Source organism: Somniosus microcephalus, chromosome 13 (assembly GCF_052327205.1).
Source record: "Somniosus microcephalus isolate GS21.2 chromosome 13, FLI_Smic_1.0, whole genome shotgun sequence".
In the NCBI taxonomy this organism is placed as follows: domain Eukaryota; kingdom Metazoa; phylum Chordata; class Chondrichthyes; order Squaliformes; family Somniosidae; genus Somniosus; species Somniosus microcephalus.
Window position 1 is genome coordinate 153,551,345 of NC_140999.1, and position 18,548 is coordinate 153,569,892.

The 18,548-nt window shown below is 48.4% G+C and overlaps 1 protein-coding gene across 13 annotated transcripts in view; it reads right to left on the reverse strand.

The window, feature by feature from the left end:
* Positions 1 to 18,548, reverse strand: part of LOC147108681 (extracellular sulfatase Sulf-2-like) — a 409,937-nt gene that overhangs the window by 179,222 nt on the left and 212,167 nt on the right. The window contains exons 3-4 of one of the 13 annotated variants that reach the window (XM_086005392.1): positions 9,014 to 9,100; positions 7,073 to 7,115 (exon numbers count right to left, since the gene is read on the reverse strand). The exons of 11 other annotated variants lie outside the window; for them this stretch is intronic. The gene's annotated coding sequence lies outside the window, so the exon portion shown is untranslated. The remainder of the gene's footprint in view (positions 1 to 7,072; positions 7,116 to 9,013; positions 9,101 to 18,548) is intronic. One more of the 13 variants, XM_086005393.1, reaches the window with a different exon arrangement.

Sequence of the window (18,548 nt, forward strand, 5' to 3'; positions counted from 1 at the left end):
CGGGCTCATTGAGTGCAGCTGGCACTCCGTGGGGGGGGCACGTGTAAGGAGGCCGGGGACGGGAGTGGAGGCAGGTGCTGGCAGGTGGCCAGCAACAAAAATGGCCGCCCGCACCTTGCCTTTAAATAGCGCCTCCCCGGCTGCAGGTAGGCCCTCCTGATCCCGTCGGACATAGCGTCCGGTGGTAAGTCAGGGGGCGATCTTGAAGATCGCGGTCGGGGTGCGAGCGGGGCACTGCGCACAGCAATGACGTCATCACCAATGGTACAGTGCCGCAGGGCACTACCGGTTACCGCTGCCGCTAACCTCCCGCTGAATTTCGTCCGTGTGCTAGTTGCTTTGCGCTAACGGGAGGCGCAAAGCAACTGAATTTTTCCCCCTTCAATTTAAATTTTTTACCATTATTCGCCGCTTTGACCTTATTCTCTGCTGTCCCTTCCTGTCACACACTGCTTATTTTTACCCAAATTGCTACACTGCTCTATTGCCTTGACCTTTCTCTTTAGATTTCTAAGTTTCCCCTCACCTGACCCCTCCATCCCTTTTTTAGTTTAAAGCCCTATCTACAGCCCTAATTACTCGATTCGCCAGGACGTTGGTCCCAGCCTGGTTTAAGTGGAGCCCGTCTTGACTGAACAGCTCCCTCTTTCCCCAGTATTGGTGCCAGTGCCCCATGAATTGAAACCCCTTCTTCCCACACCACTCTTTGAGCTATGCAGTTAATTCACTGATCTGCTTAACCCTATGCCAATTTGTGCGTGGCTCAGGTAGTAATCCAGAGATTATTACCCTCGAGGTTCTACTTATTAATTTAGACCCTAGCTCATCAAACTCCCTCAGCAGAACCTCATTCTTAGTTCTATCTATGTCGTTGATTACTACATGGACCATGACAACTGGATCCTCCCCCTCCCACTCCAAGTTCTTCTCCAATGGTGGAGATATCCTGAACCCTGGCACCAGGCAGGCAACACAGCATTCAGGACTCTCTTTCGCCACTGCAGAGAACAGTACCTATTTCCTCTGACTATATTGTCCCCTTCTACTGCCACGTTCCTTCCTTCTCCCCCCACTTGGATGGCCCCCTGTACCACGGTGCCGTGGTCAGTTTGTCCACCCTCCCTTCAGTCCTTTTCCTCATCCATACAGGTAGCAAGTACCTCGTGCCTGTTGGACATGGTCCAGGCTGAGGCTCCTCCATCACTACGTCCTGGGTCCCCATACCTTCCTGACTCGCGGTCACACCCTCCTGTCTTTTTACAGTATCCCAGCATTGGTGTATAAGAATGCTGATGATCATCCTGGCTAATGTCTCGTTCTTTGGCTCAGTGTTCATTTTTTCATTATATCTCTATGAAGTGCCTTAACATAGGATTATGTTTCAATAAAATCCCCTCTCATTCTTCTAAACTCCAATGAGTATAGGCCCAACCTGCTCAACCTTTCTTCATAAGACAACCGCTTCATCTCCGGAATCAACCTCGTGAACCTTCTCTGAACTGCCTCCAATGCAAGTATATCCTTCCATAAATTAGGATACTAAAACTGTACGCAGTACTCCAGGTGTGGTCTCACCAATGCCCTGTACAGTTGTAATAGGACTTCCCTGCTTTTATACTCCATTCCCTTTGCAATAAAGGCCAACATTCCATTTGCCTTCCTAATTCCTTGCTGTACCTGCATGCTAACTTTTTGTGATTCATGTACAAGGACCCTCAGATCCCTCTGTACCTCAGCATTTTGTAATCTCTCTCTATTTAAATAATAATTTGCTTTTTTATTTTTCCTACCAAAGTGGATAACCTCACATTTTCCCACATTATACTCCATCTGCCAGATTTTTGCTCACTCACTTTGCCTATCTATATCCCATTGGAGATTATCTGCGTCCTCCACACAATTTGCTTTCCCACCTATCTTTGTATCATCAGCAAATTTGGCTACATTGCACTTGGTCCCTTCATCAAGTCATTAATATAGATTGTAAATAGTTGAGGCCCCAGCACTGATCCCTGCAGCCCACTAGTTACAGTTTGCCAACCTGAAAATGACCCATTTATCCCGACTCTTTGTTTTCTGTTAGTTAGCCAATCCTCTATCCACACTAATATATTACCCCCAATCCCGTGAGCTCTTATCTTGTGCAGTAACCTTTTATGTGGCACCTTATTGAATGCCTTCTGGAAATCCAAATACACATCTACTGGTTCCCCTTTATCCACCCTGCTCGTTACATCCTCAAAGAACTCCAGCAAATTTGTCAAACATGATTTCCCTTTCATAAAACCATGCTGACTCTGCTTGACTATATTATGATTTTCTAAATGCCCTGCTATCACTTCCTTAATGATGGACTCCAGCATTTTCCCAATGACAGATGTTAGGCTAACTGGTCTATAGTTGCCTGTTTTCTCTCTCCCTCCTTTCTTAAACAGGGGTGTTACATTTGCGGTTTTCCAGTCCGCTGGGACCTCTCCAGAATCCAGGGAATTTTGGTCGATTACAACCAATGCATCCACTATCTCTGCAGCCACCTCCTTTAAGACCCTAGGATGCAGGCCATCGAGTCCAGGGGACTTGTCCACCTTTAGTCCCATTATTTTGCCTAGTACTTTTTCTCTAGTGATTGTTTTAAGTTCCCGCCCCCACCCCAGATTCTTATTTTCCAAGTAATATGAGACCTCCTTATTTTTCTTACCAAAATGTGATGCCTCACATTTATCTGTATTGAAATTCATTTTCATTGTCAATTATATGCCCATTTTGCAAGTTTATTAATGTCATCTTGTAATTTGTTGCAGTCCTCCTCGCTATTGGCTATCCCCCCAATTAGGTGTCATTAGCACATTTAGAAATTGTGTTTTTGATTCCAAAGTCTAGATTGTTAATATAAATTGTGAACAACAGGGGTCCCAGCACTGTTTCTTGTGGGACCCCACTTTCCACCTTGTGTTTTTTCAGTATGAAAGGTGCTATATAAATGCAAGTTGCTGCTGATGTAGAACCTCATTACCACACCTCAGCATTGGTGTTAACATGGCTGGTGTTGCTAACACACAGTGCGACTAAAACTACAGCTTGCCGCTTTTGCATTACTGTTGCTTTGCATGTCCATTTCCCCACACACAGTGTTGAGTCATGGAGATCAGGTACTGCTGCTGATAATGAACAGGAATTAGTTGCATTGTTCATATCCTGCCATTGCCACACATTACGGCGTAAATCAACTGTATAATGGCTTCCAACTTCTTTTATTACTTCCATTTATTTACATGGTAAAAATATTGTGATGTGCACTTCCCTGCAATATCCGAAACATTTGTTTCCCATGAACTGTTCCAATGGGGGTTGACTGTATTGGACAGCTATAACCTACATTGACATATGAGCTCAATATAGTGAATGTGTCCTCAAGACTACAAAATACTACTTAAGTAATGCATGTTAATATAATTTGACAACATTTAAATAGATAATAAAACACAGACATAATATATTAGAAAGTCAAAATAATGAATGGTATAGATAAGATGGAAATACACAAGCTATTTAACTTGGACAATAAGCACAAGACTAGAGGGCATAATAGAGGTTAGAAAAAAAAACTAATTTAGGATAATGGACATATACACCAAACTTGATTTAGTGTCAAATTGCACCTTTTAAAAAGGAAACTAGATAAATAACTATTAAGAAGCAAGAGATACTTGCCAGGGTTTTTCAACCCATTATTTTCCCTCCATTCATTTTAATGACGGGAAAACCACAGGTTGGTGAACACCTTGGCCATAATAAGCGCGAGTGCAATGCTTCTCGCATTAACCTGCTCTGCTTTGACATCTTCGATGGAAGCTCAGATTGCTGCCATTGTGGCTCTGAGTTCCAACATCTCCTCCAGCTTGAAAGACATGAGGGAGTGCAATATAGGGGTTTCCAAGCTGTTGCATCACTCCTACACTCTGTTCTTGTGCAGAGCAGTGAGAGTACTGAGGCATAGCCCCACAAGCGTGGTGGTGGCTCCATCGGAGAGGCATATGCTGTCTCCTCTCAGGAGGACAGCTAGCCTACTCCCCCCACAATCCTTCAACCAGTGCCTGTGTTCATGCTGATGGACAGCTGGGCCAGATTTCCCTGGTTGCCACAGGATGCTGCAATCTGCAGTTGGACCCTCTAAGGCCAGTGCTCCTTGAGGTCACCCACCTTGACCATCTTAAGTGCTGTCAGCAGATGATCAGCTGCATTCCACATCCCATGTTGAAGCCACTATGGTAGCACCTTGTAAGAGCACCAGAATGTGCAAAAGAGCACTTTAGACAGGCACTAGGGATTTGCATAAGTGTAACCTTTAGTTTTCCAAAGAGTTTGTTCTCAATTGAAAAATGATCCGTTTGGAACCAGTTTCTTGATGTGCACTGATTGTGACGCTCCTCAGCATCTGTGCTCAGGCTCCCGACAGGTGTCATGAGCTATGTGCTCAGAGCATACCCCTTGTCCCTAAGCAGCCAGCCTGGCATGCAATGGCCTGGGTGGAACAGTGCATAGATTGAAACCTGGTGCAGAATAAAGGCATCATGCCAACCATCAAGAAGCCAGGCACAGGCCTGTATGATGCACTGCCTTTTGTCACACACCAGCTGCACAATGAATGAGTGGAATCCCTTCCTGTATGTATATTCTGGGTTCTTGATATGGCGCACACATAGCTACGTGGGTGCAGTTAATTGTGCCCTTGACCTTTCAGAAGCCTGCTATCTTGGCGAAGCCCAGAGCTCTGTCTTCCTGCTTTGCTGCCTCTCTGGAGAAAGTGATGAATTTGTTTCACTGAGTGAGCGTATCAGTCACCTGGTTGATGCAGCAATGGACTGCAAATTGACTGATTTTGCTAATGTCATTTGTGCACAAAGGTACTCTGCCAAAATGGGTGTGCTGTTTGGTCTGCCATTGGGGCTGGAGCATGATCAGGAGAAAGCAGCAAGTCAGAGTGCAGAGACCTGCAGCTGTTGGAAGGAGAGAGTGCAAGAGGCCTTGCACCACACTTGTATACAGCAACAGCCTGGAATGACCGAGGCGTAGAAATTCAGGGCCACATGCAATGAAGTGTGTGACTTGGTTGGTGCAGCTGGTGTTGTAACAGTGACATAGCTCTGTCACAATCTCCCTGGTGAAGCAGAGCCACCAGACACACTGCTCCTCCGTTAACTGGAGGCAAGATGTTCTGTTGCTGTATACAAGGCTATACAGACTGCTACTGTTGTTTCCAGTCCCTTCCGATTTGGTATCATCTGCAAACTTGAGAGCTTTGATTCTGTCCTCACTTTCAAGTCATTTATCTACACTGTAAGCAGCAACTGATCTGTGAGGCACCCCATTAGCTACCTCCTTCCATGCACCACATACAATCAACCTTTGCTTCAGTGAATTTTTGATCCATTTCAGAAACACTCCACCTATGCCGTGCCATGCAATCTTGTAGACCAATCTCCTATGTGGCACTATTTCAAAAAGCTTTGCTGAAATCTAAATAAGCAACATCTACTGAATTTCCATGTCCACAAGGTTTGTTGTCTTCTCAAAGAACTCCAAGGGATTCAGCATGCATGATCTCCCTACACTGGTTCCTTTCTTATAGTTTGGTATTTCTCCAGGTGGTACATCATTCCTTCCTTCAGGATGCCCTCTGGAAGCTTCCCTACAATGGATGCTGTGCTGACCAGCCACAGGCACCATTCCCATTTCCAAGGATTCCAACTTTAATGTGATTTCCAATGGATATGTTGACTAGGTCGCAAGCTGCATAGGTGGGGCAGTTCAATGTGTGAGCTGTAAGTTAATGATTTAAATGTTTGAATTTAGATATATAAAAATAATAATTGCTATGCAGACCTAGATGTAATGAGCACTGCAGATGCAATACACAAAGCCAATACTGGAGCTTGATTTCCATGCATGCACAGGCAGAAGCCAGGAAGCATGGAAACGTTTTCTTCCATTCTGTGTAGCTTGCTGGTTTTGCAAAAGACAGAAGATGATCCTTAGCTAGATTTTTATCAGGAGGCAGGAAACAGAAGGCTGTGAACAGTAAATCTCTCAGCATGAAGACAATTACAACCAATCTGATGGAGAAGCCCATCTGCCAGGTGCAGAGGGGAAAGAATATACCATTTCTCTCTAAAGCAGCACTGTTTTTTACAAAGAATATTTGAAGCTGATTTGCAATTTACCAATCCAAAATTCTTGATGCTGACAAATAAGCCTGTGGAATGTTAGTGTTTTACTCCATTAATATAACTTTTGGTAACATGCATCACTTTACATTGAAGAATGGGCCTGAAATGCTGGTGTACACAATTTCGTGACCATTTTCACAAATACAGACCTTGAAGTGTTTATTTTGTAGGGTGTGCTGTTTTACATTGGAAAATGGCATAAAATCCAGATGTGTGTTCTGTGTAGATGCACATTATAAGCTAAATTACATAGCCCGAGGAAATTAGGTGGAATGCTTCAGAATTTGGAAAGTCTGACAGCCCTGACTGCTTGACTCAAGCACTTCCCACTGTGCAATCTTCAAAGTAGCATTACTGCTGGAAGTGCTGGCACGGACTGTGGCCAATTAAAATGTAAGTTTTGTTAGCTTGGAGTTATGGCACAAAAATGTACCATAGTACTCTGCCAGAGGAAACAGATTGGCACATTTAATACCCAGCACAGTGAATACCCAAGGAAAGAGAAAAAAATGCAAGGAAATATTAGGAAAATACATAAAATAGACTTAACTAGAACACACTTCTTTTTTCACTTCTCTAAGCCATAATACCCCCAAGTTTCCCATGATGTGCCCTTTGAGCCAAGAGGGTAGGATGAGTTAAGGACCTATCCTTGGGCACCAGTACTGCTGCTCTCTTCGAACAAGAACTCAGTTGGTCTGTTGTTCAATTTCACATGGATTTCCATTTAAGGGGTATGGAACCTGTCAGCACTTTCTCTGATATTCCACCACTGTTTACTCACATCTACTTTTTTTAAAAAGCAGTTTCATGAATAAAGGAAAATCTGCCACTAGATTACTCACTTTTAAGAATTTATCAAATAATTTTTCTGCTTTGGACAGATTTCTGAAAATAAAACAAATTTATGAATAATTCATGAAACAAGGCTTTAACATTTTCATTATATGTTCCAAATATACATTCTAGTTCTTCATAAAGATTTAATTATAAGTAATTAAATTAAATCATACTGATCACTTGTATAGTAAAACACACATCAACCGCTTTCTCCCACCTGCTTTGCAATTTTTTTTTACACAGTTAAGTTGCCCCATTAATGTGTCTTATTTTTTCCCCTTTTTAGTAGAACACGACATTAATTATAGTGTTTGGAGTGTAAATTTGCATTTTTGTGTTTACAATATTTGTGATTACAAATTTACATAATTTTAATTTGTGCAGCAATCATCAGTTGGTGCAGACTACCAGATACTATATAAAACATGAACACAGAAATGTTTAAATATTAAAACATCCAACAGGAAAGATGTAATGGCTTCAGAAGAGTATACATTTCATCTGCATCAATGGATAATTCTGGGGACAACAAAGTATTTCAATATTTTAAGGACTGAACTGGAGCTGATTGAAAACACTTACGCCAATATTTTAAAATTTAATAGCCTAGAAATTACTATTGACTGATATTAGTGGGATGAATGCGTAACACATTCATGTGACATTTCTCTGCCCTCTACTTTAACAGAAGCATTAACCCATTGGGTTAACACGCCTACAACCTGTGACATTCATAGTTATTTATTCACTGTTTCCAAGCTCATGGTCTACAGAGCAGTAGTGATACCCGCCCTCCTCTATGCCTCAGACATGGACCATTTACAGCAGACACCTCAAAGCACTGGAGAGGTACCACTGACACTGCCTCCGCAAGATCCTGCAAATTCATTGGCAGGATAGGCGCACCAACGTCCGTGTTCTCGCTCAGGCCAACATCCCCAGCATCGAAGCTTTGACCATGCTTAACCAGCTCCGATGGACTGGTCACATTGTCCGAGTGGCCGATACGAGACTCCCAAAACAAGCGCTCTACTCGGAGCTCCGACATGGCAAGAGAGCCCCAGGTGGGCAGAGGAAACGCTTCAAGGACACCCTCAAAGCCTCCTTGGAAAAAGTGCAACATTCCCACCGATACCTGGGAATCCCTGGCCCAAGACCGCACAAAGTGGAGGAGAAGCATCCGGGAAGGCGCCGAACACCTCGAGCCTTTTCGCCTGGAGCAAGTGGAAGCCAAGCGCAAGGAGCGCACGTCAACCCAAGCACCCAACCCACCTGCCCCTTCGACCACCGTCTGCCCCACCTGTGACAGAGACTGCAGGTCCCGCATTGGACTCATCAGTCACCTGAGAACTCATTTTTAATGTGGAAGCAAGTCATCCTTGGTTCCGAGGGACTGCCTAAGAAGAAGAGGAGACATTTCAAATAATTGCTTTGCATTTTTTACTTAAAATCATTATTTCCCCTCCCTTTGAAATTATTGAATTATTCCAGTTTTAAATTGAAGTTTGCAGAAGTGGACTATGTGGTCATTTAAAATAAGTTTCATTCTGAACATGTGTGGATCATACTTAAGAATGTCCTACTGGAGTGTAAATTCCTTCTCGTGTCCCGGAGCTTCCTATAATTATTGATGCTTAACAGATAATTTAAGTTCACAGCTTAAAGCTCAGATTATAAACAGAAGGGTGAGTTTTAATATTGTGGATGTTTTGGCATGTCTGTTGACACAGCACCATGTCTTAAGGTACTTTGCTATGTCCCTCAAGTCAACGACTGTAATGGCTGTGTTAATCCCATTACTGTTTTACAGGTGTCATAACCATCCTCCTTATTCACTAGATTGTTAGATCCTAGGATTGTAAGAATAAAGTAGCTCCTATAAGATGTCCCCTCAATTAAAATGGTGGTATCAAGCTGCTCAGTGGTTCAGAGTGCAAATTCACTACCTGGAATGACAGTGTAGAGCTATAGTTGACTTCACTGTGTCTTGACTAAGGAATCATCAGGCACTGCTCATCATTACCCAGAGACTGCTGAAAAGGAAATATGCATGAACATTAATGTGAGGGAAAGAGAAGGCTATGCTGTAATATTCTCTCTCATCAATTGGCCTGCTGATATTCTGTTGAGCACTTACATATAGAATGACCACTTGGGTGCCAAATGGCTGCCAATGTGTCAGGGAACTATCACGCAGCATAAGTCAGAGTGAAAAAACAATAAGGGGAAGCACAGGGAACTTCCTGGGGTGAAGCAAATATCTTCAATTCTAATAACAAGAATCACACAATTTATTCAGAGAGATGCAGGGATCTTCAGGTATAGTAATGAAAAACACATGGCCTGGATTTTGCAGCAAGATTAACAGTGAGGCTATCAGTGCTCACCATTATTAAGGAGTTAAATGCAGAAATCAGGAAGTTGCTGTACGAGTTACCCTGCTCCTCCACAAACTTCACTCTAACAGTATCTCGCTGAGAGATTCGGCATTCACATGCATGCAATGGCGTGAAGTTGGGGTACTTACCCACTAGAAACTCACTAAATACGCCAGAAAAAGTTAGGACTTGTCCATTCAAGTGTAAGTGAATTTTTAACAGCATGCCAAACAACCTCTCTGGCACTGAAAATTAACTTTTACAAGTGTGGAGTCTCATTCCTTCAGATTTCAATTATTGTTGGAGATTTTTAAAAATGTAAATTTTTTTTTTACCTTTTCTTTCCATCTCTCCCCCTCTCTTAATCCCATCTTTCTTTCCCTCCCTTTATTTTGCTTTCTGTACATGATTTTACATTGAATTAAATATTCTAATGTAGGTATTCGTGGTCACTGATGTAGGTATTGGACGAATTCCTACTTAATAATCGAGTTCGACTCCAGGAGAACAATCAAATAGTTCTTTAATGCAGGAACAGATGAATACAAGCAGGTTGCCGAGATCAGTACAGGAGAGCCATGCAGTAGGTCTTATCCGGACGGAGACGCCACGAGGACTGAGTAGGCAGTCCCGTGGATTGCGTGATGACATCATCGCGTTCTTCCCGCGCTTGGGTAGTCACGTGACTTGCGTGATGATGTCATCACGTTTGCCTGCGCTTGGGACGGTCACGTGATGTGCGGCGTGACGTCATCGCGTTTGCCTGCGTTTGGGTGAGTCACGTGATGCGCGACGTGACGTCATCGCGTTGGTCCACGTCATCGTGTTTGCCCGCGTCATCGCGTTAAAGAGAATTATGTCCGGTAAGTAAGGGACACTCGGTGGTACTGCTACATGCGCCCCCCCAGAATTCGCTTTAACGGACGTCGAACGGTGAGGTGGTCTGACGAGACTGTCCGAACGACTCCTGTAATCTCGAGACGGAGACTGTTGGGTGGCTGGCGGTCTGGTGGGCGGTCATACTTGGGTTGGCGTAACGACGATGGGTGGTTGGTGGTCTCGGCGGTCATGCTGTCTCGACTTGGCGGGCGAGGTCCAAATATGTGCTGGTCGTGAGCGGATCCTTGCGTGCGTCATGGCGGATAAAACGTATTCAGCCATGCGCAGGACCGTGGAAGAGTGTGACCTCTGTAGCCCGTGGTTCGAAGCGGGCACCGGGACGTAACAGCCGGCCACGTCATAGTGACTGGCAGGTTGGGCAGATGCAGACCATGGCTCTGTCATTGTTGGGAAAAGGTCCCCAGTCTGACGAAATCTGCAGGAACACCAAACGGGTGATCCATGAGGAAAAAAAAACGTGGGTCTGGGCAGGTCGGTGAACTCGCCGACAGGCGAGCGAACTCTCCGGCAGTCGGGAACGCACGGAACGGTGCATGCCGTAGTGCTACTACGGTAACACAGAAGAGAGTGAACCGTTGCTACATTGATCGGCGATGACAGCAATTGTCGCGTGGCCGATCACGGGCGCGGGATGCCCGTTGGACCCGTCCTCAATGGTCGCAGCGTCAGTAGATGTTTGCTTTTGTTGAGGGGAAAACTGTAGAGAGGGCGGCAATGCTTCCAGTTGTTGTTGATTTCGGTAGGGGGAAAAACTGCCGGGAGGGCGGCAACGCTTCACCGTCGCGCCGAAAAGCGTGGTAGAAAAGACAGACCAGCAGGTTGACAGGCTGGTGCGGCGTTGGCGGGGGACGGGTCCTCGTGGGCTGCGAGGGGCGGGTCCTCGTGGGCTGCGAGGGGCGGGTCCTCGTGGGCTGCGAGGGGTGGTTTGCGAGGACTGAGTCCTCGTGGCCTCTCCGCCGGGGCGCGCTCTGATCCTGTGAGCCCGAAAACGTGCTGCACCCGCGCTGTGAGGGTGTTATACTTGCTGTTCTGCCGTGGGGTTGTTGAAGAGGCTGATGCTCCGAAAGTCGGTAGAGCTGTCGAAAACGGAGACCATATCCAGAAACGTGGTCTGCGCCGTATCGATGTTGCACAAGGCGAACGGGGCTTCTACCAGGATAAAGCAGGAGGGCGGTTGCTGCTCCCAGTGTGGCGGTAGCTGAGCGAAATGGCTGTAGCTTCCAGGCGTGCTTCTTTCGTGAAAAACGTTCACGAAAAATCAGGGTCCGGCTGCGCTGCTTTCGTGAAAAACGTTCACGAGAAACGGGATCACCAATGTAGGTATTGATGAGCTCCCGTCCTCACGTCGTTGGTCAGCAATTGTAGGAATTGGTGTTCGGCGGTTGTTGTTTGTCGGTTGTTGTTCGTCGTGCCGTTCTTCTGTGAAAACGTTCACAGAGACGGGGTTCAGGCTGTGCGCTTCTTCCGTGAAAAACGTTCACGGAGACGGGGTCACCAATTGTAGGTATTTGTGGTCACCGATGTAGGCATTGGACGAATTCCTACTTAATAATCGAGTTCGACTCCAGGAGAACAATCAAATAGTTCTTTAATGCAGGAACAGATGAATACAAGCAGGTTGCCGAGATCGGTACAGGAGAACCATGCAGTAGGTCTTATCTGGACGGAGATGCCACAAGGACTGAATAGGCAGTCCCGTGGATTGCGTGATGACATCATCGCGTTCTTCCCGCGCTTGGGTAGTCACGTGACTTGTGTGATGATGTCATCGTGTTTGCCCACGCTTGGGACGGTCACGTGATGTGCGGCGTGACGTCATCGCGTTTGCCCGCGTTTGGGTGAGTCACGTGATGCACAACGTGACGTTATCGCGTTGGTCCGAGTCATCGCGTTTACCCGCGTCATTGCGTTAAAGAGAATTATGTCCGGTAAGTAAGGGACACTCGGTGGTACCGCTACACTAACTTACACTTCCTGGTTTAGACTGTGGGGGGGGAATTTTAACCCTCAAAAACAGGTGGGTTGGGTTCGGGTGGGAGGTTAAAGAGTTAAAAATCTGAATCCCACCCACCCACTTCTGTTTTTAACAGAGGCGGAATAGGGGGCAGGCAGCCAACCCGCTCCCAGGAGGCGGGCTGGCACTTTAAATATTATAATAAGGCGCCGTGCCTCCTGGTGATCCACCATTTTAAATTTAACTCTGGCTGGTCGGGTTTCCTGGGCCTTGGAGAACCCGCCAGCCAAAGGAAGGCGAGGACTGCTGGATTCCAGGAGGTAAGTGCCTTCTGATCACCTCCTCGAGTCCTCCGACCCCTTCCACCCCATGAGGTCTCCAGTCTATGAAACCCCCCCCCCCCCTTCCGGCCTCCAATCGCCGGCCTCCGGTCCCCCCCGCGGCCTCTAATCTTCCCTCTGGCCATCTGACCTCACGATCACCACCGGCAAGCGCCGTTCATTGACCGTAAAAGCCAGGCCATAATCTACATAGGAGGGAGGCAGCTGGAAAAGAGATTCCCTGCCAATCTATGGGTTAGCTTCGCTGTAACCTCTATCAGGAAAGGTAGAGGTCTAGTAGCAGTAGGGCCTCCGCTTCAGAGCTCATGCAGGTATTAATTCTGGGGCCTTCTAATTCTAAAGAAACCTGAACATTCACCTGTAAGTACTACAGTATCTAGACAGAAATCAGAGGAAGCCTATGATGACCTGGTCCAGTTTTGCGGTTGGAATAAGTGTACAGATGAAAATTATTTCTCAAAAAGGAATAATTAACTGGTTCCATTTAGTCAGTTCCAACCTCTCTAATGAATCAAATTAAACATAGAACATGTGGCAAAGAAATGTTCCTGTCTTCCTTGCTCTATGTACAAATAGTTATTTTGATAATATTCTATTTTAGTACTGCGACAGTTACCTGGTTGAACAAGGGCATCCCTGACACCACCATCCAGCTAGAAGGACGCACGGTCTTCCGCGCCGACAGATCCGGTAAGAGCAAGGGAGGTGGTTTGTGCATTTACACTAACAATGCCTGGTGCACTAACACAGACATAATCGATAGATCCTGTTCGGCTGATTTGGAATTCCTCATGGTAAGGTGCAGACCCTTCTACCTGCCTTGGGAATTCACGGCTGTTATCATCACTGCGGTCTACATCCCACCACACGCTAATGCCAAACTAGCACTGAAGGACCTCTACAGGGCCATCAGCGAACAACAAACTGCGCACCCAGGCGGAGCTTTTATCGTCGCGGGGGACTTCAATCACATAAACCTAAAATCTGTACTACCGAAATTCCACCAGAATGTTTCCTGCCCCACAAGAGGGGAGAACACTCTGGATCAAGTCTACACGAGCATTGTAGATGCTTATAAGGCCATTCCCTGCCCCCACCTTGGGAAGTCTGACCACCTCTCCCTGTTCCTAGCCCCGGCATACAAACCGCTCATCAAAAGAGTGAGAACATCAGTGAGATCAGTGAAAGTATGGCCAGAGGGGGCAGTCTCGGAGCTTCAGGATTGCTTCGAACGCACTGATTGGGGCATGTTTGCCCATAATGACATCGAGGAATACGCATCCACAGTGCTATTCTACATTAACAGTTGCGTCAAGGTCGTCACGACCCATAAAAATATCAGGACATACCCCAACCGGAAACCCTGGATGAACGGAGAGGTCCGTTCGCTGTTGAAAGCACGCGACGCAGCATTTAAATCTGGCGACGCGGCGGCTTACAGTGCAGCTAGGACCAACCTAAAAAAGGGTATCAGGACTGCCAAAAGGAAACAGACACTGCGGATAGAGGATCATTTCCACAACAACTCGGACCCCCGGCGCATGTGGCAAGGCATCCAGTCCATCACTGACTACAAGAGCAAAAACACCAGCCCCCCGGTTAGCGATGCCTCCCTTCTGGAGGAGCTTAACAACTTCTACGCTTGCTTCGACAGGGACAACAGGGAGCTGGCTACCAAAGCCTTGCCACCCCCGGAAGACCAAGTGCTCACTCTGTCGACCTCCGACATAAGGGGTGTTCTACGCAGAGTGAACACACGAAAGGCTGCTGGACCGGATAGCATCCCTGGACGGGTACTCGGGGAATGTGCTGATCAGTTGGCTGATGTCTTCACCGCCATCTTCAATCTGTCATTGGCCCAGGCAGTAGTCCCTACATGCTTCAAGACCGCTACCATTATTCCTGTGCCAAAGCAAACGGCTGTGACGTGCCTGAACGACTATCGACCTGTCGCACTCACACCCGTCATAATGAAGTGTTTCGAGAGACTGGTCCTGGCTCACATCAAAGCCAGTGTTCCCGCCTCTCTTGACCAACACCAGTTTGCCTATCGTGCAAACAGATCAACGGAGGATGCAATCACAACTGCTCTACACTCTGCACTGAATCACTTGATGTGCCTCAATAATTCCGAGACTCGAAGGTAGCAGAACAAAACGAGGCTTTTATTAACTTAGAATGAAACACGTAAGCGAGAGAGATGTCGTCCTTCTGGAGATTGGGGCTAGACTGAAGCTAGCTTACAAACGGGGCCAGGTATGGGTGGAGCCCTACACACAGCACATTCCAGTATACAATACAGCACATTCCAGTACACAATACAATGAGGTCTGGGGGAAGGGAAATGACACTGAAACCGATCTCAGTCACAGGCAGTGATGAATGGAAATATTTCATCACATTCACCCCTTCTATAGATTTAGTCTGTTCGGGGGTTTGATAGTCCTCTGCGACCGACGTGGCTGTTGCGGTGCCGCGGGTGTCAGCTGGGTGTCCCCGGTAGCCTCCTGGGTCTCTGCCGGGGGTGCCGCCAGGGTTGTTGAAGGGGTAGTTGGTGGGGGTGCCGTTGGTCGGTGTTCTTCCGGGGGTGATGAAAGAGTAGTGGGTGGGTAAGAGTTGCTGTGATCGTCGTTGCCGCTATTGCCGTGGTTGTTGTCGATGCCGGCTGGGGCGACGTCTTTTATGGACACGGTGTCCTCCCTTCCGTCGGCGTGCCGGACATATGCGTATTGGGGGTTGGCGTGGAGTAGGTGTACTGGCTCCACGAGAGGGTCCGTCTTGTGGCCCCTCACATGCCTTCGCACGAGTACCGGACCTGGGGTGGAGAGCCATGACGGCATGGATACGCCTGAGGTGGATTTCCGGGGAAAGACAAACATTCGTTCATGAGGCGTGGTATTAGTGGCCGTACACAATAGCGACCGTATCGAATGGAGCACATCCGAGAGGACTTCCTGCCAGCGGGAGATAGGGAGGCCCTTGGTCCTTAGAGCTAGAGTGACTGCTTTCCATACTGTCCCATTCTCTCGCTCCACTTGGCCGTTACCCCGGGGGTTGTAGCTGGTGGTACGGCTCATGGCGATCCCCCTGGACAGCATGTACTGGCGTAGCTCTTCACTCATGAAGGACGCCCCCCTATCCGTATGGATGTAGCTCGGCATACCGAACAGGCAGAACAGGCTGTTGAGGCATTTAATGACCGTGGCGCTGGTCATGTCTGGGCAGGGGAAGGCGAATGGGAACCGGGAGTATTCGTCCACAATGTTCAGGAAGTAAACATTGCGGTCGACGGACGGGAGGGGGCCCTTGAAATCTAAGCTGAGCCGCTCAAAGGGCCGTGTAGCTTTGATTAAGTGGGCTCTATCTGGGCGGTAGAACCGAGGCTTGCACTCAGCGCAAGTGCGGCAGTTCCTGGTCAGGGACCGAACTTCCTCAATCGAGTAGGGTAAGTTACGGGACTTTATGAAGTGGAACAGCCGCGTGACCCCTGGGTGGCAGAGGTCGTTGTGGAGGGTCTGTAGCCGATCCCCGGTGGCGCTGGCACACATCCCTCGTGAGAGGGCGTCAGGGGATTCGTTAAGGGCCCCTGGCCGGTAAATGATGTCGTACTCGAAGGTGGAGAGCTCGATCCGCCACCTAAGAATCTTATCATTTTTAATCTTCCCCCTCTGTTTATTATTGAACATAAACGCTACCGACCGCTGGTCGGTAAGTAGGGTGAAGCGTTTGCCGGCTAGGTAGTGGCACCAGTGGCGCACTGCCTCCACGATGGCTTGGGCCTCCTTTTCCACGGAGGAGTGTCTGATCTCGGGCCCTTGGAGGGTCCTCGAGAAGAAAGCTACGGACCGCCCCGCCTGGTTGAGGGTGGCCGCCAAGGCGAAGTCAGACGCATCACTTTCCACTTGAAATGGAATGTTCTCGTCCACTGCCTGTAGCGTGGCCTGCTCAATATCCTGCTTAATGCTTTTGAAGGCGGCGTGGGCCTCAGCAGAGAGCGGGAAAGAGGATGCTTTCAAGAGGGGGCGGGCTTTGTCGGAGTAGTTGGGGACCCATTGGGAATAATAAGAAAATAACCCCAGGCATCTTTTCAGGGCTTTGGGAGTGTTGGGCAGGGGCAGCTCCCGTAGGGGGCGCAATCGGTCGGGGTCTGGTCCGATTTCCCCATTCTCCACCACGCTGCCTAGTATGCAGAGGCACGTGGTGTTGTAAACGCACTTGTCCTCGTTGTAGGTGAGGTTGAGTTTTTGTGCGGTTTTCAGGAACCTCTCGAGGTTCGAGTCGTGATCCTGCTGGTTGTGACCGCAGATGGTGACGTTGTCGAGGTAGGGGAAGGTTGCCTGCAAGTGGTGGTCATCGACCATGCGGTCCATCTCCCTCTGGAAGACCGAGACCCCATTCGTCACCCCAAAGGGGACTCTGAGGAATTGGTAGAGGCGTCCGTTCGCCTCGAAGGCGGTGTACGGGCGGTCCTCTGGTCTGATAGGGAGCTGGTGGTATGCTGACTTGAGGTCGATGGTGGAGAACACCCGGTATTGGGCGATTTGGTTCACCATTTCTGATATGCGGGGTAGCGGGTAGGCGTCTAGTAGGGTGTACCTGTTGATCGTTTGACTATAGTCGATCACCATCCGTTTCTTCTCGCTACCCCTTACCACTACCACTTGGGCGCGCCACGGGCTGTTGCTGCGTTCAATAATGCGCTCTTTCAGGAGCCTGTCTACCTCGGTCGCGATAAACCGCCTGTCCTCCCAGCTGTACCTCCTGCTTTTGGTCGCTATTGGCCGGCAGTTAGGGGTAAGGTTTGCGAATAGCGAAGGCGGCTTTACCTTCAGGGTAGCCAGACCGCACACTGTGAGGGGCGGCTGGGACCCACCGTACTTGAGCGTGATGCTTTGGTGGTTGCACTGGAAATCCAGGCCCAAGATCACGCTCGCACATAGGTTCTTCATGATTAATACTTTAAAATTATCATATACAGTTCCGTTAACGCACAATTGTACCGTGCAGTAACCCAGAATGGTCGATGTCTGGGTTTTGTCAGCCATAGAGATGGTACCCTGAGTAGGGACCACCTTTAGGGAGAGTTGTTGTGCCAGTTCTGGGTGGATAAAGCTCTCCGTGCTTCCACTGTCAATTAAGCATTTAACCCGGCACCCGTTTACCTCGATGTCCACCATTGATCTGGATAGCGGGTGCGGCCTGGTCTGGTCCACTGTGACCGATGCCACTGTAGGGCCCTGATCGATACAAGATGGCGTCCACGCTGTCTGCTCACAAGATGGCGGACCCCACGAGGTCGGGCAAGATGGCGTCCAAGATGGCCGCTCCCACGGCGCACACCCGGCGGTGGCGGGTTTTCCAGCGGGGTTCCCTCTGCACACCTTCCCGAAGTGCCCCTTCTTACCGCACTTAAAGCAGGTGGTGCCTTTCGCCGGGCACAGGTTTCTGGTGTGCTTTGGCTGCCCGCAGAAGTAGCAGTTGGGTCCCTGACGCGTCGCGGCTGTCGTAGGGCTTCTGGGGGGAGAGCGGGGCCCAGCCGGTGTCGGGCTGTCGGGCGGGGAAGATGCCTTCCAAGATGGCGGCGCCCTCGGTGCACACGTGGCGGCGTGGGCTGAAGAGTAGGCGTCCGAGTTTCTCTGGGCCACATCCAGGGATCGCGCGGTGTCCGCAGCCTGTTTCAGGTCCAACCCCGTTTTTTCCAGCAGTCTTTGCCGGATGTAAGTGGAGCTGAGGCCTGTGATGAAGGCATCGCGAACAAGCTCGTCAGTGTACACCGCGGCTTTTACATCTCGGCACTTGCAGTCTTTGCCAAGCATTTTCAGGGTGCTTAGGAACTCCTCCACCGATTCCCCAGGTCGCTGTGCGCGGGTGGCGAGCAGGTGCCTAGCATACACCTCATTCGTAGGCT